This window comes from Ailuropoda melanoleuca, chromosome 11, assembly GCF_002007445.2.
Source record: "Ailuropoda melanoleuca isolate Jingjing chromosome 11, ASM200744v2, whole genome shotgun sequence".
NCBI classification, from domain to species: domain Eukaryota; kingdom Metazoa; phylum Chordata; class Mammalia; order Carnivora; family Ursidae; genus Ailuropoda; species Ailuropoda melanoleuca.
The window spans coordinates 26,415,197-26,440,513 of NC_048228.1; the positions used below are offsets into that span (position 1 = coordinate 26,415,197).

Genomic DNA, 25,317 nt, shown 5'->3' on the forward strand with positions numbered 1-25,317 from the left:
TAAAGTGGGCTCAGTTTATTGTATTTAAACCTCACCTAAATGTAGTTATTTTTATAAAACTTTTACCAATCTAAAATATGAAATTTAAGTAACAATATTAGACTAAAGTGGTCAAGCTATCTTTTCTGTTTTATCCCAATAATGGATAAGGGCATTTTCCCTATGTTTGGGTATAGACCCTAACAACAATACATACGACTTATTCCTATGGAATATTTTTTAAAAGTACCTGTATTAAAACAACTTTATATATAGTTTTTTTTCCTTCCAAGTTGTTATTTAAATTCCAGTTAGTTAACATTCAGTGTACAATTAGTATCAGGTGCAGAATTTAGTGATTCAACACTTACTTACAATATCTGGCACTCAACACAAGTGCCCTCCTTAATCCCTATCACCCATTTAACCCATTCCCTCACCCCTTCTCCTCTGGTAACCATCAGTTTGTTCTCTAGAATTAAGAGTCTGTTTCTTGGTTTTCCTCTTTTTTATTTCCCCTATGTTTGTTTGTTTTGTTTCTTACATTCCACATATGAGTGAAATCATATGGTGTTTGTCTTTCTCTGTTTTATTTCGCTTAGCATAGTACACTCTAGCTCCATCCATGTCATTGCAAATGGCAAGATTTCATTCTTTTTTATGGCTGAGTTATATTCCATTGTGTGTGTGTGTGTATATATATATATATATATACACACCCCACGTCTTCTTTATCCATTCATTAGTCAATGGACATTTGAGCTCTTTCTGTAATTTGGCTATTGTTGATAATGCTGCTGTAAACACTGGATTGCATGTATCCCTTTGAATTAGTATTTTTGTATCCTTTGGGTAAATACCTAGTAGTGCAATTGCTTGATCAAAGGGTAGTTCTATTTTTAACTTTTTGTGGAACCTCCATACTGTTTTCCAGAATGGCTGTGACAGTTCGCATTCGCACTAAGAGTGGGACCAACACCAACCACATCCTTGCCAACACCTTTTGTTTCTTGTGTTGTTGGTTTTAGTCATTCTGACAGGCATGAGGTGATATCTCATTGTAGTTTTGATTTTTATTTCCCTATTGATCAGTTTGTTGGATATCTTTTCATGTGTCTGTTAGCCATCTGTATGCCTTTGGAAAAATGTCTATTCATGTTTTCTGCCCATTTCTTAACTGGATTATTTGCTTTTGGAGTGTTGAGTTTGATGAGTTTTTTATATATTTTGGATACTAACCCTTTATGAGATATGTCATTTGTCAGTATCTTTTCCCATTCCATAGGTGCCTTTTAGTTTCATTGCTTGTTTCCTTTGCTGTGCAGAAGCTTTTTATTTTGATGAAGTCCCAACAGTTTATTTTTGCCTTTGTTTCCCTTGCCTCAGAAGATATATCTGGTAAGAAGTTGCTACAACTAATGTCAAAGAGGTTACTGCCTGTGTTCTCTTCTAAGATTTTGTTGGTTTCCTGTCTCACATTTAGATCTTTCATCCATTTTCAATTTATTTTTGTATATGGTGTAAGAAAGTGGTCCAGTTTCATTCTTTTGCATGTTGCTGTCCCGTTTTCCAAACACCATTTTTTGAAGAGACTATCATTTTTCCATTGGATATTCTTTCCTGCTTTTTCAAAGATTAACTGACCGTTTATAGTTTTAGAAGGTATACACACACATAGTCTTTTAAAAAGTGTTAGCAGGCTATGCTTGTCAATGTTCTTCAGATTAGAAGTTCAGTTTCAATGGCCTGAATGAGCATGCATAGATACAGTTGTCTCCCATGAGATGAAGAGTGATGACGAGGACAGCAGGGAATTTTGCATGGGAGGCTGTGGCACAGTTGGTGGTATGAACTGGGAATTTCTGAAGGGCCAACAAGCAAGTCTCCACTTTCACCTGCTGGCAATGCAGATCCTTTGAGCATAGGTTTTAGAGCCTGCGTATTTGTCCTCACGCTCCAAGAACCATCAGGGAGTTGATCTAAGTGATCCTATCACTTTGGTGCTCTCTCCTTGGACCTCACCTTCCCCGCAGTCACCCTGTCTCTCTTCCTGTTCCCCCCCTCTGCTTCCATACACAGGATGCAGGGTCACTCTGCACAGGTGTCTGTATCAGTCAAGGGAGTAGCACTTCTTCTCTATTTGCACTAATAACTCTTTCTTACTTTGCATTACTTTCTTAATATCTAAAAGGTAACTCATAGGATGAGAATCTCCCATGGTCCTGCACAGTATTTCCAGAGACCCACATCTGGAAAAATACCCACAGTATTTTTCTAGGATCAACTCTCATTTGCCTAGTACGTTTGGCTCATCTCCCTATAGTAAGCAAATGGAGAATGCAGAATGAAAAAACATTCAAGGGGGCGCCTGGGTAGCACAGACGTTAAGCGTCTGCCTTCGGCTCAGGGCGTGATCCCGATGATCTGGGATCGAGCCCCACATCAGGCTTTTCCACTGGGAGCCTGCTTCCTCCTCTCCCACTCCCCCTGCTTGTGTTCCCTCTCTCACTGGCTGTCTCTCTGTCAAATAAATAAATAAAATTAAAAAAAAAAGAAAAAAGAAAAAACATTTAAGAACCACTTTAGACCTCTGTCTTCTCTCCCCTCTGCTTCTCCTTTCCATGTGCTCCCACCTTCCCAATACCTTTTTAAACCTTCTGTTCCTTTTAGGTTCCAGAGTAGATGCCACATTTTCACCATGTTCAATATGTTACCTTTACTGGCAAGGATAGGGAATGCCCCGTCTCTAATTTGATGAGAGGTTTGTGTTGCATAGCTGTTATAGGAAGAAAATTACAGTAAACACTTGGGCTTTTGTATCATGTATTATTGGTGAGAAGAGTTAAGAGAGTCTCTTATCTGGATTTCCCCAGAAAGCAGAACCAAAGCAAAGGTCTAACGCACTGTTATTTTATAGAGAGGAAAATTCTCGGAAGGAGGGGTGAGGAATAAAAGGAGTAATTCTGGGAAGGTGGCAGAGCCAAAGAGGGGCTGTGGTATTAAGCTGACTTCAGTACCATACCCTCGAGATGCCTACAAATTGCATCTCTAGATGACCATTCCTGGGAGAGAAGGAAGAAAGTGGAAATGATTTATCCACTGGCTCTTGTAAACTCTTGGTAAAGTTTACCTCCCAACATATTAGCTTCCCCATACTTCCAAGTTTGTATGTGCAGGGTATGGGGTCTGAGCAGAATTCTGTGGTATCACCAGCAAGGCAGTCCTGGGGTGAGAGATCAGAGATGCATGAAAGGGGCAGAAAATGGGGCATCATCTAGTTGCATCTGTGTGAATTTGGTCAGAACACATGGAGAGCTGGAACAAGGATGCTAAGAGGATCTGGAGAGAAAGATAACTGGTATCTGATAGAAACAGTTTTTATTTCCTTCTGCAGACATATATGGTGTAACCATATCCCTGTGGACATGAGATCATGTGAGCTCAGTCTCTGCACTGCATATAACTTCTTTCTTATTGGAATTATCTCCTTATTGGGTGGGGCTGATGGGATTTCTGCTGCCAAAGGCTGGTGCTTGGGGGACATTCTAAGTTAGATGGAGAGCCTTGTGTCCACACCTGTAGAGGGAAAGACGTTAAGAGGATGCTTGGAAGTACAATTCTTCTGTTTTTTGACTGCTCTCTTGGGAGTAATCTTTCTGGAGAATTTCTGCCTTGCTACAAGGAAAACTCACAAATGTGAGGGCTGTATACTGCACACTTCAGAGAGGCCGAGAACAGCTGGTCAGATAGCTGCCAACATTGTAACTGACAGAAAGAAGGTCCTCTGAATCAGCGCCCCGGCGAGGAAGAACAGAAAGCTCGAAGGGGGTTAAAAACATGCTGAAAATAATGCTCAGCAACAAGTCCTTGTTCATGAGTCAATACTGATTTTAAATTTCTTTAAAAACCTTCAGACGTAGACATTGTTTGCTTAAAGTATATTGCTGTGTGATTACCCCATTTTCAGAAAGGAAACTGAGTAACAGTAAACAAGTTAGTTTTTTCTTTTCCCTTTAGTTTTATCCCAGGACTAGAATCCAGTCCAACTGTACCTTTTCAGGGAAGACAGAACTCTATTATGAAAACTATGAGAGCTTTTTCCAGAAAACTGTACTTTGCACTTGTCATCTTATGCATATTGGTGCACATATAGACATGCATAAAATTTCAGACCCTTGAAATCTCTTTCTCTAATAAAAGCAAAAGCGAAAGGATAATCTTACATGCTTTTTATGAAACTCTGAATAAGAATTAATTTTAAGCAAACCTATTTCCCAAATCGAATTTCATGCTTACTTTCTAAAAAATTAAGTAAATTGAACATAGCTTTGTTTTTTCTCATTTTCAGGAAATTACTGAATTTTTAATGCTTTTTTTTTCTCTTTACAGACAAATTAATGTAGTTCACAGGAAAGCCACAAAATATGAGAAATTCAGGAGGGATTGGATATATGATAAAAGGTTAGTAGAGCTGGGAATTTCCCAATCTGGAGAGAAGGAAGGGAAGAGAAGACATGATAGCTTCTGAAAATACATTAAGTGGTATTATCAGGAGGACAGGGACCCATTCTCATTAGTCAATGAGAGCAGAACAGGAAGTAATGAGCTTAAACTGCAGCTGGGAAATGTAAGTTAAACATAAGAAAACTTTTTAACCATGAGAACAATTAAGTGACGGTGCAAATTGTCAAGGGAAATAATGAATTCACCTTTACTAATAATATTCACAGTAGCACTTGACACTCATCCATCAGGGATAAGTTAGGAATAATAAAAATCAATTCAACCAACATTCTGGGAATAGATTAGATGATCCAAGAGGGAATAGTTCTCAAAATCCCCACCATGTACAAAAATAGACTCATTGGAAAAGAGTAGTTTTTAAAATGCGTGAGAAGAACAAAATATTCTACAAATAGTTGTTGGATTTCTACCACATACAAAATTCAGAGTTAGTTTCTATGGAGGAATCAGATAAATCTCAGATGCCTCAAGTCCTCAAGTTGCTTATTTGCTGGTAAATTGGTGCCCTCAATTTTTTTTTAAATTCTATATCCTCATTAGGAACATTTATTTTGAGCTCTCAACCCTACTAAAAGTATACTAATTTATGGATGGAAAATATACACATTACAAAACAAATGCTATATATATTAAAAGAGTGAGATAAAGATAAAATTTTATTTTAAAATTATTTTGCTAATTATGATACCTTTATTATTCAAATCTACAATAACCAAATAGGCCAGTGTCTTATTCAACCATGCCAATTGTTACTCTTTATGTCAAATAATTTTCTTGCTGATTTTAAGGTTCTTGGCTGACTTCTTGTCACATCTGGTTAGACTATCATTATTTTTAGCTTATACAGTGTTATTTTATTCTTATTTATTTATTTTAAATACAGCGCTTGTACCAGGCATAGGAGAGTCACCAGCTCTGCTACTGTAGATAATTTTCTATGCTTCTGTTGTTAGTGTCACTTGCCATTTGTGATTATTCTACAGAAACAGTTTTAGGGCTCTGGTTCCTTTTATGAGGTTTGTTTCACTGGAACAATGAATACGATCCATAAAGCTACTTTATTGACTTGTATTGTCAAGGCCTCATGTTCTGTGGACGACTGGTGACCTTAGAATCTATGCACTGAGTGATGGTACACCCATTAATCTATATATTGAATATTGGGAAAGTTTAATTATGTTTGTAGGTAAAATAGTAGAAACAGACTGCTGCTTCCAGAATTATAGTAGACTAGATTATTCTGGAAGTCTTTTATTGCAAATCAAATTAGATTTTTAAATAAACATACTTTTAAATATAATAATGAACTCACGAGACATTTTAAAGATCCCTGAGAGTTCTCCCCATTCATAAATTTAAATCCCGAAAAAATATTTAGAGAATACAGAAAATAGGAAGATATTTTCCAGGAATAACAGAGAACTCCAAAAAGATGTATAAAAGAAGAAAGAAAAATGATTCTAGACGATCTAAAATGCAGGGAATAATGGCAAAGATATTGGTAAGCATGGCAACAAACATAGACCTATGTTGTATAAATGATCATGTCTAAAATATGAGGTTCAAGTCAAATAGAAACCAAGAGAACAAGATAGTAGGTAGTAATATAAAGTAATTTCAGATGGAGGCAATCAGAGTTAAAGTGTTGAAGTTGAAATATTCTAAGATTTTTATATTGTTTGGCAGAAGAGATAATAAAGAGATTTTTTTAATGTTAAGAACGGAAGGTGAATTTTCGAAGATAACCGCCAAGAACATATTACTTCCATATAGAACCAAACATTGTCATGGAATAGTAATTTAAAAAAATCTGATCAACGCAAAAGAAAGGAGAAATGAGGAAAAGGTAGCATAAAAAAGTGGGATAGATAGAAAACACAAAATAAGAAAGAAAAATACAAATGTATCAGCAATCACAATAAATGTAAGTGAATAAAGTATTAAACCAATTAAAATACCGATATTTCTAGATTGCATAAAATGCCAACATCCAGCAAAAACTGTTTACCAACGACTCACCTAAAACAAAAGTAAGCACATATTTTGGTGTGATAAATGGGAAAAATATACCAGGCAAATAAGCCTAAAAAAGATAGATATGAATAATAATTTCTGACATTTAAATCAAAAGCAATGTGAAGGATGAAGAGAATCACCAGACAATGGTAAAATTCCAACTCACTGGGAGCTTACAAAAATCCTCAACCTGTATATACTTGATGAAATAACCTTGAATATAAAAGGCAACATGAGACAGAACTATAAGAAGAAACAAACAAATCTATTAGAATGGGTAAACACATCTCACATTATGTGATATAATTTAATCTGAAAAACTCAAGGAACAACTGTTTAGTGAATTTCTAAGGGACTCTTCACTTAACAATTATAGGATACCCATTCTTCTTTAAATACCGTGAAAAAATAGGGATTTCAAAGGACACATTCTACGGACACAAGACAATGGAATTAGGAGATAAAAGACTTTTCAAACATTTAGGAAAAAAACTTATAAATAGCATGGGAGCCACAGAAGAAATCTTAATAGAAATTTGGAACCACTTAGAACTGGGTAACAAAAATTCTGTCAGTTTGTCCCTTCAAGTCCTCTGAGAAGTCATACAGAATTCGATGTACAAGAGATACATTGGGGGGGGGGGCCTGGGTGGCACAGCGGTTAAGCGTCTGCCTTTGGCACAGGGCATGATCCCTGCGTTATGGGATCGAGCCCCACGTCAGGCTCTTCCTCTAGGAGCCTGCTTCTTCCTCTCCCACTCCCCCTGCTTGTGTTCCCTCTCTCACTGGCTGTCTCTATCTCTGTCGAATAAATAAATAAAATCTTAAAAAAAAAGAGAGAGATACATTGGGGAAATGCCTTTGAAGGATAACATGGGAGGGAGAAGGATCAGGCTATAGGAACCTTTAAACTGTAATGCGGGACAGATATCTATAAAAAGATGTATTGAGGAAGAAAAACTTCAGACAGTGGCATAGTTTTGAGAAAGCATCCATCAAGCTGATGAGAGTCCCCATGTCAAGGCTGTCCATTGGAGGAGACCCACATCCAGCCAACAGAGACCTTCTCTGATAGTCTGGCTATACTCAATCATTGGCTAAAAACATCCTGGAAAAGTGTGACCTTGGTGAATGCTACAGTGGGTCAGAAGTTGCAGCAGCTGGAGCTGTCCTTCTCTGATGTCCCCAGAGCATATCCTTTTGAAGAAGATCCGAGAAGCACACCTCCACGGCCACCACAATACAAAACATACACTGCCACATTTCTGGAATAGGACTAACAAACATTTAGAGGGAAATGTAGGGTTGTAAGTTCTCCTGTTAGAGTAAAACTTAATAAACTTTGTATTTACTGCAAAGTCAGATAAAATGTCAATAGAATAAACCCAAAGAAAATAGGAGCAAGGAAATGATAAAGATAACGGTATATATTAACATGATATATTTTTTAAATGAAATATACATGTTAAAAATGATTTGTTGAAAATTTTAGTAAAATATACAAACTCTTGGCAAAATGGATTAAGAAAAAAGGCATAAAATATTAAGCATAAAAAGGAACGTAATTGGGGCACCTGGGTGGCTCAGCAGGCTAGGCATCTGACTCTTGATCTTTGACTCAGGTTATGATTTTGGGGTCCTAGGATCAAGCCCTGAGTCAGTCTCCCTGCTCAGTGGGGAGACTACTTGAGGATTCTCTCTCCCTCTGCTCCTCCCCCTGCTCACTCTCGTTCTCTGTCTCAAATAAATAAATAAATCTTTTTTTTTAAAAAAGGAACATAATTGTAGTTGCATTGAGAAGTTAAAATGTTAAAAGAGTAAGATGAACAACATGAATGATAATATATATGAAAACTTAGTTAAAATCAGTTAAAATCAAACTAAGTTAAAACTTAGTTAAACCAAAAGACATAAAGTCCACCTAATTTTTAGGTGAGTTCTGCCAAACATTTAAGGATATGACCATTCCAAATAAATAACAATTCTTCTAGAAAATGTGAAATGGCAAACAGTCTCATTTTATATAACCATATATAAAATTACAGATATGCTACATGTAACATATAATACATATTGTATAATATTTATATATAAATCTATCTATCTATATATATATCTATATACATAGCATCAACTCTAGTACCCAAAGAATAGTAGAGAAAAATATAGAGCTATCTCACTCATGAATATAGATGTTAAAATGCCATCATTAGTATACATCCAAATGTAGAAATCTCATGAGCATAAGTAAAAACCCAATTCAGAAACTGCACACAGCATGATATAATTTTAGAAAGTTCGAACACATGAGAGTAAACAATATATTCCTTAGAAATGCATGCATTCGTTCATGAAAATGTTTAGCATTGTGGATTCCTGCGTGGAAGGGAGAGGAACGCAATCTCTGAAGGCCCATGGCAAAGATTTGAGCACTGAGTAACACTGTCTTAAGCTGGATGGTGATTATTTGAAATTATCTTTTGTAGCATCAACTACTTTTAGAGTTGGGAAAGATCTTTGAAATAAACAAGGCTGGTTTCTCATTTTACTCATGAACAAAACAAGTTCAGAATTTCTAAATGCTTCACATACAGTCACACGAAATCACCTGGCTCTCTTACTAATGTTCCATCCATCATAAAGTACTAATTGAAGTTGAATGATTCTCCTGTCTGAATTTTTCTTGGTCCATCTGAGCCATCAGTAGGTGTGACATCCTTATGCCAACCATGAAAATACAATACCCAATACCAATAACAAATGTGAACACCAAAACAAAAAATGAATAATCCAACTGGAAAATGGGCGGAGGACCTGAATAGATATTTTTCCAAAGAAGACATACAGATGGCCAACAGATGCATGAAAAGATGCTCAATATCACTGATCATCAGGGGAATGCAAATCAAAATCACAATGAGATGTCACCTTATACCTGTCAGAATGGCTAAAATCAAAAAGAAAAGAAATGACAAATGTTGGTGAGGATGTGGGAAAAAGGACCCCTCATGTACTGTTGATGGGAATGTATATCAGTGCAACCACTGTGGAAAACAGTATGGAGGTTCCTCCAAAGTTAAAAATTGAACTACCATATGATCCAGTAAGTCCACTTCTGGGTATTTACCCAAAGAAAATGAAATCACTGATTCAAAAAGGTATGTACCCTTATGTTTATTGCAGTATTATTTACAATAGCCAAGATATGGAAGCAACCTGACTGTCCATCAGCAAATAATGAGTAAAGAAGGTATAGAATATTACTCAGCTGCAAAAGAGAATGAGATCTTGTCATTTGCAGCAACATGGATGCGCCTAGAGGGTATTATGCTAAATGAAGTAAGTCGACCAGAGAAAGACAAATACCATACAATCTCACTTATATATGGAATCGAAAAAACAGAACAAATGAACAAACCAACCAAGAAACCCAGAAACAGAGAACAAACTGGTGATTCCTAGAGCAAAGAGCAAGGTTGGGGAATGGGTGAAATAGATGATGGGGCTTAAAAGGTATAAACTTCCAGTTTTAAAATAAGCCACAGATATTACAACATAGAGTATATAGGTAATAATATTATAATAATGTATGGTGACAGATAAGGACTATGCTTATGGTGAGCGCAGCATAATGAATAGAATTGTTGAATTGCTATGTTGTACGCCTGAAACTAATATAACATTGCATGTCAACTAAAACAAACATTACTTGGCATTCATATTTCATTATTTGTTTCATTCACTTCTAATATGGTACCGAACTAATTTTTAAATAATAAAAATGAATATCACTTATTAAATGCTTTCTATGTGTTTATCACCATAAGTTCTTTCCACATATTATCAGCTGATTTGATGTATAGTTTTATTAAATTTAGAGTCAAAGTTTATTTTCAGAGACCATTTCCCTAATTGCATCATTATGCACAACAATATATTGATTTAATTAGCAGAGAAACTTGTGGGAGGATGGTGTCAGGAAGGCTTTCCTAGAGAAGGAGAAACAAGAGAAGTCAGCTGGATGAGAGCTGGAATTGAAGTTGGCAGAGGAACGGTAGGGCAGGAGAGGGGGAGGAGAAAGAGAACGATTGATTGATTCTAGGAGAAATTGATACCCTGCAAGTGAGGGGGCAATAGATTCCTTGTGTCCTAAATGTAATACAGAAATAGCAGAAAAGCTGTTGACCCTGAACATAACACATAGGCTAGGCTGGGGAATATATTCTAGAAATCTTTGAGGTCCAGTAGTATCAGATGTGCTACTGAGGTCCCCATCCCAAACCCAAAACCTTAGCACTGCCACAACTGCAGAGCTGCAGCCTTACTGGCAGGGACCCTAGAAGGGCTACAATTTTCTTCTATCAGTCTCCAGAATAACCCCTGTGAGACAGAAGTTAAAATGAGTTACAATTCTTAGCTATTTGCCTTTGTGGGTTGAGTTTAATACCCGTGAAGGAGTGGTTATTAGCATATAATATGCAATTGAAGCTATGGGAGACAGTGAACAGGTGGCATGAGAAGCAAAGGGTGCCGGTAGCAGAAGCCGGAGGGACGCTAGTTTTTAAGCGAACAAAGGAAGCAGATCTTGCAACTGAAGCTGGAAGAACATGCATGGAACTAAGGGGAAAACCTGAAGCGTATGAAGTTATAAAAACCAAGGATAGGTGGAGGATGCAAGCTTGGGAACAGCTGACAGAGCAGATGTAGGGAGGAGGAAATACTTCCTTTGGAATGAGTGAATGGAGGTGTTGAGTACCAATGGGAAGCAGACAGAGGTAAAGGATGGGAGGAATTGATGCAGTGAAATCTCAGAAAATAGAAGAAGAAAAAGTACAGACATTAACTATAGGTGAGAGGAAGTCTGTTTATAAATTTGGAGTCAGAGAGGAATGATAAGAGAGGTTTCTTTTCCTTTCCTTTTCTTTTCCTTCCCTTTCCTTTCCTTTTTCTTTTTTCCTTTTCCCTTTTTCCTTTCCTTTCCTTCTTTTTTCCTGATTCTATTTTCTCTGTGAAGGGAGAGGTAAGGTCATCATTGGCTGTGAGTTGGGAGGGGAAAGTTGAAGGCCTGGGGAACAGTGGTTCTAACCTGTGGGTCGTACCCTCATCTATCTGCACATTGGAATCACCGGGAGGTTGTCAACACTCCCAGGCTGCACGTCAGGGCAAATCAAATCAGAACATGAGAGGGCGGAACCCAGAATCAGTACTTTGAGTAACTTCTCAGGTGATTTTTATCTTCTCAGGCCGAGAATGCTGCCCTAAACCTTGGCTGTGTGCATTAGAATCATTCGGGAGAGCTTTGAAAATGATGCCTGGATGCCATCCCTGGATCTGATTTTATTGGTCTGGGATAAGGCCCACTTACCAGGATGTTTAAAGAGCACCGCAGGATTCCAATGCGTACGCCAGGGTTATGGACCCCTGATGTACACGGTGGTCGGGCAGCGGTGAGGACGGATCCGAGGTTTGTAACAGCAGAATGGAGCGATGCACGCGGCACGCAGTCTCCTGTTACAGACTCGGAAAGGATGGGTAGTTGCGTTTGTCTGAGCTCAGGGTTTTGTTGTTACTCTCTCGGAAGGAAAAGGGAGAAAGAGACTTTAACAATAGAAGGATTTAAGTGATGGATTAAGAGGTGTAAGCTTAATAGGAAAGGAGGTTACGCTATGAGGGTGTCCATAAGGAAGAAATAAAGGGATCCTGAGTCAGGAGCTTCCTGTGAGTTTGAAGAAGAATGGTGGAGCAGGCAGCTGCATGAACGAACTGGTGAGGTGTGTGGAGGATAATCTAAGATGGATTTCACTTTTACCTTGTTCTTGTTGACATCACTGACATCGGCCAACATGTTAACAGTGGCTATGCCAAAGCCTATGAGCAGGGAAGTATCAGAGACCACCCTTGCCTGAAATACGGTGCTGTTTTAGGATAATATAGAGTAGCCACGGAGTCTTCACATTTCTGCGTGTATTTTGGAAGTGTTGACTCCTCTTTGCCCTTGACGGTTCCAATAGATGCCTGATTCTGATGCTGTCTTTAAAGGTTGGCCTCCTTTAAGACCCTGCTGTTTGCAACAGTGAATGAAGCTGGAGGATGGAGAGTAAATGAAATAAGCCAGACACAGAGAAGAAAGCTGCACCATCTCCCTTATATGTGGAATTTAGAAAAGTTGAATACATAGAGGCAAGAGTAGAACAGAAGTTACCAGGCGGGGAGGAGGTAGGGGAAATGGGGCGATGTTGGTCAAGGGGGTACAAAGTTGCAGTTACATAGGGTGAATAAGTCCTATATGAGATCTAATGTGTAGCATGATGCTAGAGTTCATAATATTGCATTGAATACTGGAAATTCGTTAAGAGGGCAGATTTCAGGTGCTCTTATCATGCACAAACATGGTACCTACGTTAGAGGAAGGTTTATTAATGGGCTTGCAGCGATCCTTTCACTATGTTTATGTCACAACATCCTGAGACCTTACATATATACAATTATTATTTCAAAAATAAAATTGAAAACAAAACAACAAAAAAGAAGTTGGCCTCCTTTATGTGAGCCTTCACAGAAATCTCCAAGGCTTAAGATCTCTCTGGAGAGCTCTCTGTGTGGCCTTACACAAGACATTTAGCTGGACCACACCAACTAACTGTATATCCTAAAACTGACCTTCCTCTTGGGGGTGCTTCACCTCAATGAGCTGCCTACCCCAACCTGGCTCCTGGGGATACATTGCTGTCTTGTTTACACTTCAGCTCAAATGGTGACATTTTTTTCAAGGGGTAATAAGGCAGACAAAATCTTCAAGTGATAAAGGAGGAGAAAAAAAAAACACTTCAGAATATACAAAAGTAAAAAAAAAAAAGAAAAAGCAACTTGATGTTTCCAAAGCCCACGTTTCTGATTCTACAATTCAACTTAAAACATTTGAAAGCATTTGTTGGTCTTGAATGCCTCGTTGCCTCTTCTAGGGCTTACCTGGTGTGTAACTTTATTGCCTCTCACTTGGAGATGTTAGTGGGAAACTTGTACCCTTTTGAAGCAAGTCCTAAGCATCTGATATAATTCTTCTACCATTCTGGGGCTCCCCTGCTCTGCATGGGTTTCCACTCGTGGTGTTAATGGCAGGGCTACAAGGGAGAGGTACTGCGTTTTGTAGTAGATCCTGGCAGTGCCGGGTTACCGGGAAGTACCTTTTGTCCGTTGTAGAGCAAGTGGATACATGTGCTATATAACTTGAATTCATGTAAATAACAACAGCTAGTATTTATGGAGTACGGCTTTGTATCAGACACAACTCCAGATATATCATGTAAACTTTAAAACAGCCCTTTATTTTCCAGATGAGCATGGTAAGATGGCTTTCTTAAGTTCATATAGGTAGTACATGGTTGAATTCAATTTTTGATTTGAAAATTATGTTCTAAGATGGCTACCTGTCCCCAGCTGTTGGCTCTCTCTTCAAACCCAATATAGGAAATACCAAGGTGGTATGAAGAGATGGGGATTCCTGAATCAACAGAGAAAACTTCAAGAAATCCCTGAGGAATCTTCCCTTTCCTTCATCACCGCAGAGCAGACAAAGCAAACCCTCTTGGCTGAAGCGCAAGGTATCAGCAAGAGCGGATGACCTTTGGGTTTAATATAATTTCTGTGTTACATCTGCACATTCCTGAGTGTGTATATCAGAGCCAGGTCTCCAGTTAAGGAATTAACAGTTCCTATTCTTACCTCTCTTCTAACCTAGCTTTCCCAGCAGGAAAAGAATCTGCAACAAGAGCTTGGTTGGTGGTAGTTTGTTTTGGGAAGTGATTTCCTGGGGTGGTAACATTTCTGTACTTGCAAGCTGTGCTTGCGTTAATACCTAGTGGGTAAACACTACCTTGAAAGCCTTCTGACCTGCACAGCATGACTTGAGTTGATAATTGGCTAATCTGGGGTTGTCTTCTCTTTTTTAAGGTTCTTTTTTTTTTGTTTGTTTAAAGATTCCATTTATTCATCTGACAGAGATAGAGACAGCCAGCGAGAGAGGGAACACAAGCAGGGGGAGTGGGAGAGGAAGAAGCAGGCTCACAGCAGAGGAGCCTGATGTGGGGCTCGATCCCAGAACGCCAGGATCATGCCCTGAGCCGAAGGCAGACGCTTAACCACCGTGCCACCCAGGCACCCCTCTTTTTTAAGGTTCTTAAGAAGTTAACAAAGGGCTTGTTAATGGGACGTTATCTCCCTTTCATCTCCAGGCTGCACACTTCTGAGTGGCTGGCAGTTCCCGAAAGTGTCCCACACCACTGTGGAGTCATTGAAGCCCCAGAGCATAAAACCAGTGATAATCTGGAGTAGCTGAGACAAAGTCCTGCCGGGATTCATCCTTTGTTTCTGCTTACTGCAGTAGAGGCTAATGTACAAGGTGAGCCAAGGAAGGAGCACAAGAGAAGTCCAGTGTACCTTCTTTTCAAATGCTTCTTCAATAGAGCCCCCCATTCTGGATGCTGCTACAAGTACCCCAGCGAAACTGCTCTGTCATGGAGCGTCAGAGCAGAAGAGAGCTTTGGGGACTTTCCTTCACCTCTGTCTCAGGGCTGCCTCAAGTGGGGCTGTAGAGCATGGGTGGTCCTTATTTGACTACGAGCAACATACCAAACGAATCCATTGGTGAACTGAGTCCACATATTTTTCTCCTCTGCCATTTGAATTATACCATTGGCAACACCCCCATGAGGTCTTTGGTATTATTTGAGGGAAAACATTGGTGCAACAAAGGTAGGAGAGATGAGATTTGGGACCACATGTTCATAGAATTTCCTTGTACTCTCTGGATGTGCTTGCTATGATCCATCGTATGAGGGATCACTGCCTCGTTTACCCAAACTCATAGCTCAGTGGCTGGGGTAATATTCAGCTTTGGTGGCATATACGTTGTGTCCCATGGTCAGGGTATTCTTTCTCTACTAAGGCTTAGTAGTGAGTCAGGAACTGCTTTTGGAAATAGAAAATAATTCTTTACATTAAGACTCTCCTACTGGAATTTGCCAGACATTACCCTCAGCATTAGAAGCCACCACAGACATTTCCAGATCCATTGAATCCGTTGTGTCCTATGGCCCATTGGTCAAGGAAGCTTGCACTGGAGTTAGGAACTGCTGTAATGCCATCTCTTGCTCTGAAACCCACTCAAAACTGGCAACGTTCTGTGTCATCAGATAAATGGGTTTGAGAAGTAGTCCCCAGTGCAGCCTACAGTGTCTCTAAAATCTAAATAGGCCTACTACCTGCTATGCTTCTATCTTAGTAGTGAGGGTACAAGCTCTGACATCTTCTCTTTTATCTTCCAGGGTTAGCTTAGAGTTTGGGGATGTCTTGGCTTGCTCCAGACCTCTTGACCCCTAGAATTTTATTGATGTGGCAGGCTCATCAGCATAAATTCTTTGGTATCACATTAAAAAAATTATCCTAATATTTCTTTTTTCTGAGGTTATGACTCATTCCTCAAACCTTGGCTAAGGCAGTTCCCACATCTCTACATTATTTATTATAGACCAAGCTTCAACATGCCATCCTAGCAGCAGTTCTAGGTTTCTTCACTAGAATGTTAAATCCTGAAACATGAGTGCTTTGTGTCAATAGGTTTTCTCTCATGAAGCTTTACAGTCTAACCACTTGGTATAAAATGTCTCCATCTCAGGCCTTGGAATGCCATTGATTTTCCTATCCAGTCTTTGATGTTAGAATATAAAAGTTATTTAACCAATGCATTCAGTCTCTTTTGTAATTCTATCCTTACAATTAAATCCAAGGCTTACATTTTATTAAAGTCTGCCTTGTAGATTGCAGGAGACAAGACCCTCTCTAAATGCTTTCTTGGGATCCTTGTGACTTATATAGCTTCCCAAATCAACTCTGGTGCTAACTGTGGTGTACAGCATGCTGGGACTTATCAGGACCTCTGGCTACTACAACGAGGGGTCTTTATCTCAGTGCACTTATTCAATGATCCAATTCCAAGTCCCATACCGAGGGCCTGCTTTCCAAGGCTACTTGTTTCTTAGTCTTTGATTCACCAATAAAGCGTAGTTTGAGACGGGCTGGTTTTTAAGCAGTATGTTCTGGGAAGTGATCCCAAGGAGTGGTAGATTAGGAAGCATGGAACAGGGAAGAGGGAAAGCCAATAAAGATCCCATTGTAAGTTGATCACCAATAAGGGAAAATGAGATTTCATCCTCCTAGGACTCTTGGAGTCCCATAGGATCACCTCAAAAATGTCTACTTGAAGGATAAAAGAGGGGAGTTTTGTCCGTTAGACCTTGTCCTCCAGTGATGATGAAAGTTTTCCTTATTGGGCTTTAACTTCCTTGCAGTTGCAGCCTGCACATGTGTGAGTACCGGCTGGGTCTCCTGAAGCGTCCATAGTGTGTGGTGAGATTACAACTGAGGGAAACCAGTTGTTGTAGTGAAGACTGCAGGAGAGCTGGGCTGAGAGGCTAGAAGTTGGGCAGAAGAAGAAAAGAATGCGCCCTTCTTTTTTCTAACACTTTCCTCCAGTCCAGTCTAACATGTTGGATCTGCTCCAGGTGCCTCCTTAATGTGTTTCTGCCATGGAGCCATAAAACATTAGAGCAGAAAGGAACTTCAGGCAACTTTATGAGGGCACCATTACACAGATGATGGTACTAAGGTAGAAAAAGGCTCAAGAATTCTGGCAAGTCACACAGCAAAGCGGGGCTGCAGAGAGGCCTAGAACCGAGGACTCGTGGTTAGCTGCATTTGGTGCCTTGAAACTTTCAGCCTCTTGGATTCCAGGAGGTCATAGCATTGCTAATATGCAAATGATCTTTACTCTCACCTGTGTTCTTTGTTCTCTGAGAATAACTTCAGTAATGCTGCTTATATTTACCCAGTACTTCACATTCTGCCAAGCAATTTCGTGCACATCAGCCCATTTAATCCTCATAGGGACCCTGTGAGAGCTGTGTTATTGTCACTTCATAGATTAAGAAATAGAAGTTTAGAGATTCAGTCACTCGTCTGCCTATGGTCTCAGAAAATGGAATTCTGTCTTCTGAAATAGGTGGAATTCTGTCTTCTGAATTCATTTATTACAAGCCATGGGGAAATGCTTTATAAATGCTGAAGGAGCACACACATACAAAATCATGTCATTATAGTGCAATCTTTAGTCTTTTGTGGAAATGTGCAAAGTCCTAACATCTCTCTCCCTCTCTCACACACACACACACACACACACACAAAGAATTGTTAATTTAAAACATATGAGCTCTTGGTGGCATGTGCAAAATAATTATTGTTTGTGATATTCATTTATTCATTTAAAAATTATTGGTCACTTGTTTTAGGTCAGAGGTTGTTACAACACTATAGATCACAGTCAGAACAGATAAAGCCTTGCTTTCATGCACCACATTTAATACAAATATATTAAAATCCACATAATTTATTGTGCCCACGGCTGGAACTCAAACTGACCTCCTGTGATACTTTTACTGAAGCAAACCATGAAGGAAGAAAGCACTTAGTGCCTAGAACAGATAGGTGAGCTGAAGTACACATTCTTTACGTTGTAGGTTATTTTCAAAATTGCTCTTCTGTGAGTAGGGAGACCAACAAGAGGAAAGAAGGTGAAACAAAGAGCTGCTTCCAGCTGAGAGTTTCCTTACTCACTGATAACATTTTCACTTAAGTCAAATTACCATCCCCTCCTCTCCATTCGTCTTAGACCAAGTTCCCTGTTCTGCTCAGCCACCAATAAAAGCACTGTCCTCATTTCTAACTTTCAACACTTGCCTGCTGCTTTTGCCAGCATGTAGTTACCTATGGGAAGGCATTTTATGGACTGAAAATGCCTGGCTTAAGAAACTTCTTTCCCCCCAGATATGCATAGCAAAACTGATGGTAACATATGGCCCTATATTTTTTCCCTTCTTGCCAGTTCACTAAAATAAATTTACTTTCAATTTACATATTCTTGTCTACATTTCAGAGCTTTAAAATATATTTGTAAGGTCTGTCCTGTCTATCTTTTTCTAAGATTATGCAACAGCTCTGCATGCTGTTTAGGAAATAACAGGAACTTTTATGATTTTTAGAATCTTTCATTTCCTAAGAAATTTAGAAAAGTTTATGAGATCAGAAAAAGAAAGGCCTGAATATCCTTAGAAATGTAAAATTATGTAAAATATATAATAATTGTTTCTATAACTAAATGGTAATATACCTTTCAAATTTAAAAACAAGTCTACTATCTATAAAATTCTATTAGAGAGGTTTTGCTCTCTCTATACAATTCTGTCTGGACCCTTTAAACAAAGGCCATATTATTAAAATTTATAGAAATATGAATGGGTTCATGATGGGGATTTCAAAATAAGGAGAAACTCATCATGGACCTTTGAATTTTCTAAAATGGAAATAATACTATTTTCAAGGCTACTTTGTTGTTCTGTGAGGGAAACTGGTAGGCTTTAAGAGAGTGTCTCAAAAGACTGGCTTTCCCCTTCCAGGTTCCAACGTCAACCATTCTTGAGAATTTTGTCAATGGAGTGTTAAATGTGAAAAGACATGTTCTGTAGGCAGAAAATCGTGGGCCTGTAACAAGAGTGTTCCAAAGGTATGATGTGGGGATACCTGGTCTGTTCGGCTTGCTTGCTTTCTAGGTTCCATTGTGGAGAACAGAGCTGTGACTAGATCTTTATAACTCTGTGATGGGATGGGTCATCCACATCCTTTTCTGATCGTGTGGCTAACTAAACACTACTCAACCATTACTCACGGGCCATGGGTCATGAGTATGGAGTGCTTAAACTCATTGCCTTTGCCCTGGAAATCATATATCAGGTAATGTCAGGGATGTTTGTGAAATCAGGAATAAAGGGAGACATTTTAAAATTGTTTTAAATGATGGTTCTCAAATGGGGGAAGATTTCTTCCAGACAGGGGACATTAAGCTGTGCCTGGAGACTTATTTTGGTTGTTGCAACTGGGTGAAAGGCTACTTGTATCTGATGGGCAGTGGTTAAGGGTATTGTTAAATCCCTTTGTTTTGCTTTTTTTGTTTTTTTGTTTCTGACACAGTCTCAAACAACAATGTAAAAATATAAATACAACCTATTTTTACCAATATGTACAAAGGCATGCCTTATTTTGTACTATTCTGTAGTGTATCCCATTCCTCCCTTCTTTCCTGAGCCTCACACCATTTCTCATATCCTCAAATTTCTCCCCATTCCAGATGCCCTTCATACCCCATTCCTGACCCCCTCCCTGAACACCATCTCATACCTCAGTTTCAACAAAGGGATTGGATTCAAATATGCTGTAGTTTAAGGAAAAAAAGACAAATATTTTCATTCTTCAGGCTGCCGGATGGCCTCATAGAATATGACGTGCCCACGCAGAAGGACTCCTCAAAACATTTGCCTACAATACTCGGGTGAATTCTGACTCCTTTTCATTTGTAGTATTTTGCTTTACAGGGAAGGCATCCTCTGACAGAGGAAATGCTTATTGCTGCCCCCAAATTTACTATAAACCATCTATGTTGGCTATGGAAAGGATAGACAAAAGTCATTAATAATAAAAGTTACGGATGACCATTTTATTTAGAAAGCAAAAGAATATGCCAGAGCATTTCATGCCACCCTTTGCTGCACACCGGAGTAGGTAACTTATAATGTTACCAAAAAAAGAGAGGTAGAATAGGGTTCAGTGTCTGAATTTTCAGAAAGGTGTATATTTCTTAAGTTAGCAAGAACTATTACTCATGGTCAAGAAAGATAGAATTAGTACAGAGTAGAAGAAAAATTACAAGGCTGGATGACTTGAATTTTTTAAAAATTTTACATTTAAATTATATTTAGAGACATGGAAAGACAAGATTAAAGACAGCGAGGGAGTGGTATTGCTGCATGTGTGCTCAATCATGAAGGTTTAAAAACAGTATAATTAAGCTTGCGATCTCAAAGACAGTAGTGTGTCTGATTGTGGGGAAGAGTCTCATTGTGAAAGATGGAGCAGATGTTCATGGTTGTGAGACACGGTGACAGAGATGTCTGATTTGGAGAGATCAATACTTTATGATTGTGAAGTTTGACATTACTAATCTGATAAGGAGAAAACTCTCACATGGTATAGCGTTCTCTGCACCTCTTGAAAAATAAAGCGAATTTGGAATGTTATTTCTCTTTTAGGTAGGCAGACAGTAAATGACAATCACATGAAACCACTCCTTTCTAGGCATTCTCACTAGACAAGAACATCATAAAATTGCAGAGAGAAAGAAAAGCATAATGAGAGCTAAGGGTCCATTTTGCTATGCAAATTCTTTTGGAAGGATGGTCTCACCTTCTGATCTTCATGGTAAATCACACATTTTTTTTTCTCATTCCAAATTAGAACGTGTCACCTATGTTGGTCCGTTTGGATTACTTCCATCTCCACCCTTCACTTTCCAAACACTTTCCCTCAAAAGGAAAAGACAACACATGCATAGTAGCCAGTGGAGGCTTTTTATTTTTAATTTTACTTTACAATCTCTCTAAGCCACTTTTTGTAATCGTTTATTTCAAACAAATGAGCCCAGCCAATTTGCCCGGGGAGACAAGAAATGCTTCATGTCCTGAGGACTTTGTCTTCCATAGAGAGAAATTTGGCATCGCACAGCCCCATCATAGCCAAGAAATTAAAGGATTTTCTATTCCAATAGCTAGCTGAATTCAGTGACGGTAGCCTATTAGGAATGTGTGTGTACAGTCAATAGCACCTACGACTGATAGGAAATGAGATGTGTCAGAGAATTCTCTCAAAAATTGCCGCAGCTGCTGGGTTTCTGCTAGAGAGTAAATAACAAATATATTGACATGCATTTTCCTTAGAAGGGCAGCTGCTCTGATCAATGCTGTTAGAGGGGCTGCCTGGCCAAGTCGGGAGTTGCCTATGACAGTCTGAGTTGACGCTATGTACGCTGATGTCCTTGTTAGTCTGATTTGCCAGAGGAGAGCCCGATTCTTCCCAGTCAGACTCTCCAGATACTCTTCTAAACTGACACTAAAATTATTTGTCATTTGGGGAGTAATAATATGCACCTCTTCTGTATTTTCTCATCACTGAAATTTCCTGAGTTGAGCCACGAGGGAGGCACACGACGCCCCTGCCCTCACTCTCCCTTTCTGTGTCTCCAAACAGGGAGTGAAAACATTTTGCATAAACAAATTCCCAATCATAACTAATCATATGAAAGCTGACAAAAGTATGTTATCTTACACTATGAAAATACTAATCAAAGCAGCTTGTCAATTGTTAAAGTTAATGATTTAGATATGCAACCGTCTGCCTAAATTTTAGTAGGTAATTACATAATTATACGCAGGTTAACACAATCAAAAATAGCAATTGCCTCCTCAGACTTTTGACTGTGTCAGGGTACTGCAGGCCCATTCTGGAAATAACTGCTTATCGCATGGTATTTGAGTGCATGGGAATGCCATAACTATTGTGCTTAGGAAGGATTTTCATATATCTGGGTTCAACTCCCCAGGCAGTCAAGATCAAGAGGAGATTTGCCTGTGAGTGCTCAATAAAATATGCTGTTAAAAGCACTGAATTTACCAGTTTCTATCCCTTTTATAGGATGAACAAGCTTGCTATTAGTTATACAGTGATCCATTCTAATTCATAGTGTCCCTTTTCCCCAGCTCAAGTTTCAGACTTTAAGTATAAATATTTGTTAATTTTATTAACTAAAGCATTTCAGGACAATTTCCCTCAAAACATTTCTGGAAAGCAAAGCTTTTCTTTATTGATTTTTATTGTGCTATTGAAATCATGTTTCAATCAGGAAAAAGGAAGCTCAGAAATTGACTTAAAATATTTTGTGGTATAGAACATTGAAGTACTGAGATGTTTTCTAGACCTTTCAAGGCTATGTAGCATTATTTTAACTTTGGACTCTCCAAACCCAAAGTCTGGGAAGGAAGGAAAAATGGAAGGAGACCCTTGTACATTCTTATGTTCTTTCCCTTTTTCTCCTCTTGGTCCTTCTTCACCCTTTTCCCTTTTTTCCTTTTTACTGAGTCTTTATCATGTCAAGAGTCAGGAGTCATGAGTCATGAGACATATTGGGGATATAAAATGAAAGCAACACAGTATGAAAATTTAGGAAGTCCTCACCAGAGTTAAAAGAAATGAGTGGTCAGATAGGTGCTGTCTGTGAGCTAAGGCATTTGACTAGTGGTATAAATTGGAGGTTATGAAAGTGGAGGCAGAAACTCTTCATTCTGTAATGAGAAGAGGGGAAAATTGGGAAAGCTTACAAAAAAGAAGGTCTTTATCTGAATCATCAGTTATTCAAAGCAGAAACTGTATGTGTGTGGGGTGGGGGGGGGTGGGAGGCATTCAGGTGGATGAACAGCCTGTGCAAAGGCAGGGAATTCTGAAAGCTTTATAGAATTGTGTTTGGAAAACTTTGATCTACCCAGAATTCATGTGTAGAAGTATTAAAGGAGATCTTCAGGAAAATCTCTTATGGGACCTAATGCTTCTGGGACCACAATGTAATGACTTCTCCTCCCATCTTACATAAACATATAGAATTAAAAGGCAATGATTATTTTCCTAAATTGGGATATGTCAAAGTCTTCTTGTCCTTTCCTCTGGAAAGTCAGTGTATCTGCACCATTTGCAAATTTCCCACTGATAAATTTAGCTTGTGCTTCTCTTTTTATGTTTCCACAAAAGAATAGCGATACGCTTGTTCTGTAGTATTCTAAATGGGTTAAAGACATTTGATTGGATATTATTATGGGCCAATAATTTCTGCTCACGATGGCATTCAATCAAAATAATGAAATTTATCAGGCATTTTCTCTTAGCCTTAGAAAACAGAATGAATCTGAGGGAAAATTTATATGCTAATGCTTTATTGTAGAGTATAAGTCAAGGCCAGCAAGAATAAAGGGAAATGAGAAATGAGGAAGGGACAAAAAAGAAGCAAATATAATATGACGTGTTGTTGAAGTGGCCATAGCTTCAAAGAAAAACACAGACATTTACTAAGTCCTTTGGGATGGCTCTGGAGAATCATAAAGAACTTTTTTTTTTGGTACAATCTGCAATGGGGATGGATGAAGAGGAATTTATGTTCTGGATCCTTCTTTTCCAGGTTGTGTGTGTAGCCAGCACATGCAGTATGTGGCCATGCTTTACCCATGGTTCAAGAAGGAGAGAACTGTGGAGCATAGTAAAGCCTAATGCATATGGGGCAGAGTGTACTAAGAGGCAAGGCCTAAGCTGTGGAGTCTTGGACATAATTCTTTCAGCCAGAAGTAGTATGCTGAAAGCCATCATACACAGGAAGTACTGCTCACCTTGAGCAGTGGACTTAACTTACTAACCACATACGTTGCAAAAGTTTCTAGGTCAAATTTAGTCCTTGGGGAGTAGTTTCAGATTAAGTCAGCCTGGAGGAAATGCAATCCCTCGGAACAGACCTACTTACGATAGGATGCTTGGAAGATCTGAACTATGGCTTGCTGACTGTGATGTGACCGTGTTGTATGGTGGGAGGTCACTTCCAATTTGATAACTAACATTAAGAATAGTTGTTAGAATGACTTTTCCTCTTGTTAACAGAAACTCTTCCCACCACCTCATCATAATATGGTCTTTTTAAAAAAAATCCTGTGTACAAATGTTAAAACTCTTAAAACCTAAATCCAAGTTTCAAAAACAAGAGTAATTTTGTCAATGTCATTACAAAAATTGGGTGTTTTCCATGCAGGCTGATCAGTTCCTTCTAGGCACAATTCCTGTAATGTAGGTAACCAATCGTAAGTATACAAGATTGGCTGTGGATTATGGAACTCAGACTGAATGAGTTATTCTTTTCCTAGTATGAGTACTTGAAATAAAAGAAAAAAAATCACACTTCCTTACAAGAATGAGTTCCTTTAAAATAGATATATATGCATATATATATGTATATATACATACAACACATGAAATATGTATTTCGATGTCACCTTTAACTAATATTTTAACTTTGATTTCAATGAAAGGAATATAATTTCTATTTTGCAAATTACATTGAAGAGTTATCTTCTTATATTTGAGAGGCATGACTGAAATAAATACCAATACCTATACACAAGTGTGTTTTTAATCTGTTTTTAATTTCTGTTTCAGTCAAACCTGAAATGTTGATCTATTGTCCTTCTTCACATCACATTGAACCTATCCTTTACTCTGTTCTCAAATGCTAATATTTCTGTGACATGCAGAGTCTGGCTTCTGTAGCTTTTGCTTCAGGCATCACCTCATTATTCTTTTTAGCTCCTTATTAGAGAAAAGCCACTGACCTCTTACCTGGGTCTCCCTATCTAGTTAGTACTTGTGAAAGGCCAACTCATCTCAAGGCTTCTGTATTCCAGCTGTGTTTCTAAATCACCTTATATTCTTATCTTTCCCATTTCCATCTCAGAATAGAAATATATAGACAAAGTACCCTTTTCCTGCTCTTTCTTCCCTTATCAAAGAGACCATGATAACTTACCTTCATTTAAAAGATGGTTGCCTTCACAATGCTATTGCTGATGAAGAGAAAATTTCCTAATATTTATCTTTTTAAACATCACTTCTTTCACTTCCTTCTTTCCTTGTTAATGACTACTAATTAGTGTTGCTTAGAAAATCTATCTCTGATACTATATTTTCTATGTGCTTTTAAGAAGTCTGGCTTCACTCCTCCCACTCTTAGTTTTAAACCTGAGTTCTTTTACTTCTTACATTTAGACATCTTTT

The 25,317-nt window shown here is 38.5% G+C and overlaps 1 long non-coding RNA gene across 1 annotated transcript in view; it reads left to right on the forward strand.

The window, feature by feature from the left end:
* Window positions 1-13,985: 13,985 nt before the first annotated feature.
* The window catches only part of LOC117804394, a 90,538-nt gene continuing 79,206 nt past the window's right edge, over window positions 13,986-25,317 (forward strand). The window contains exons 1-2 of the long non-coding RNA XR_004628768.1: window positions 13,986-14,120; window positions 14,751-14,917. This is a non-coding gene — a long non-coding RNA (uncharacterized LOC117804394). The remainder of the gene's footprint in view (window positions 14,121-14,750; window positions 14,918-25,317) is intronic.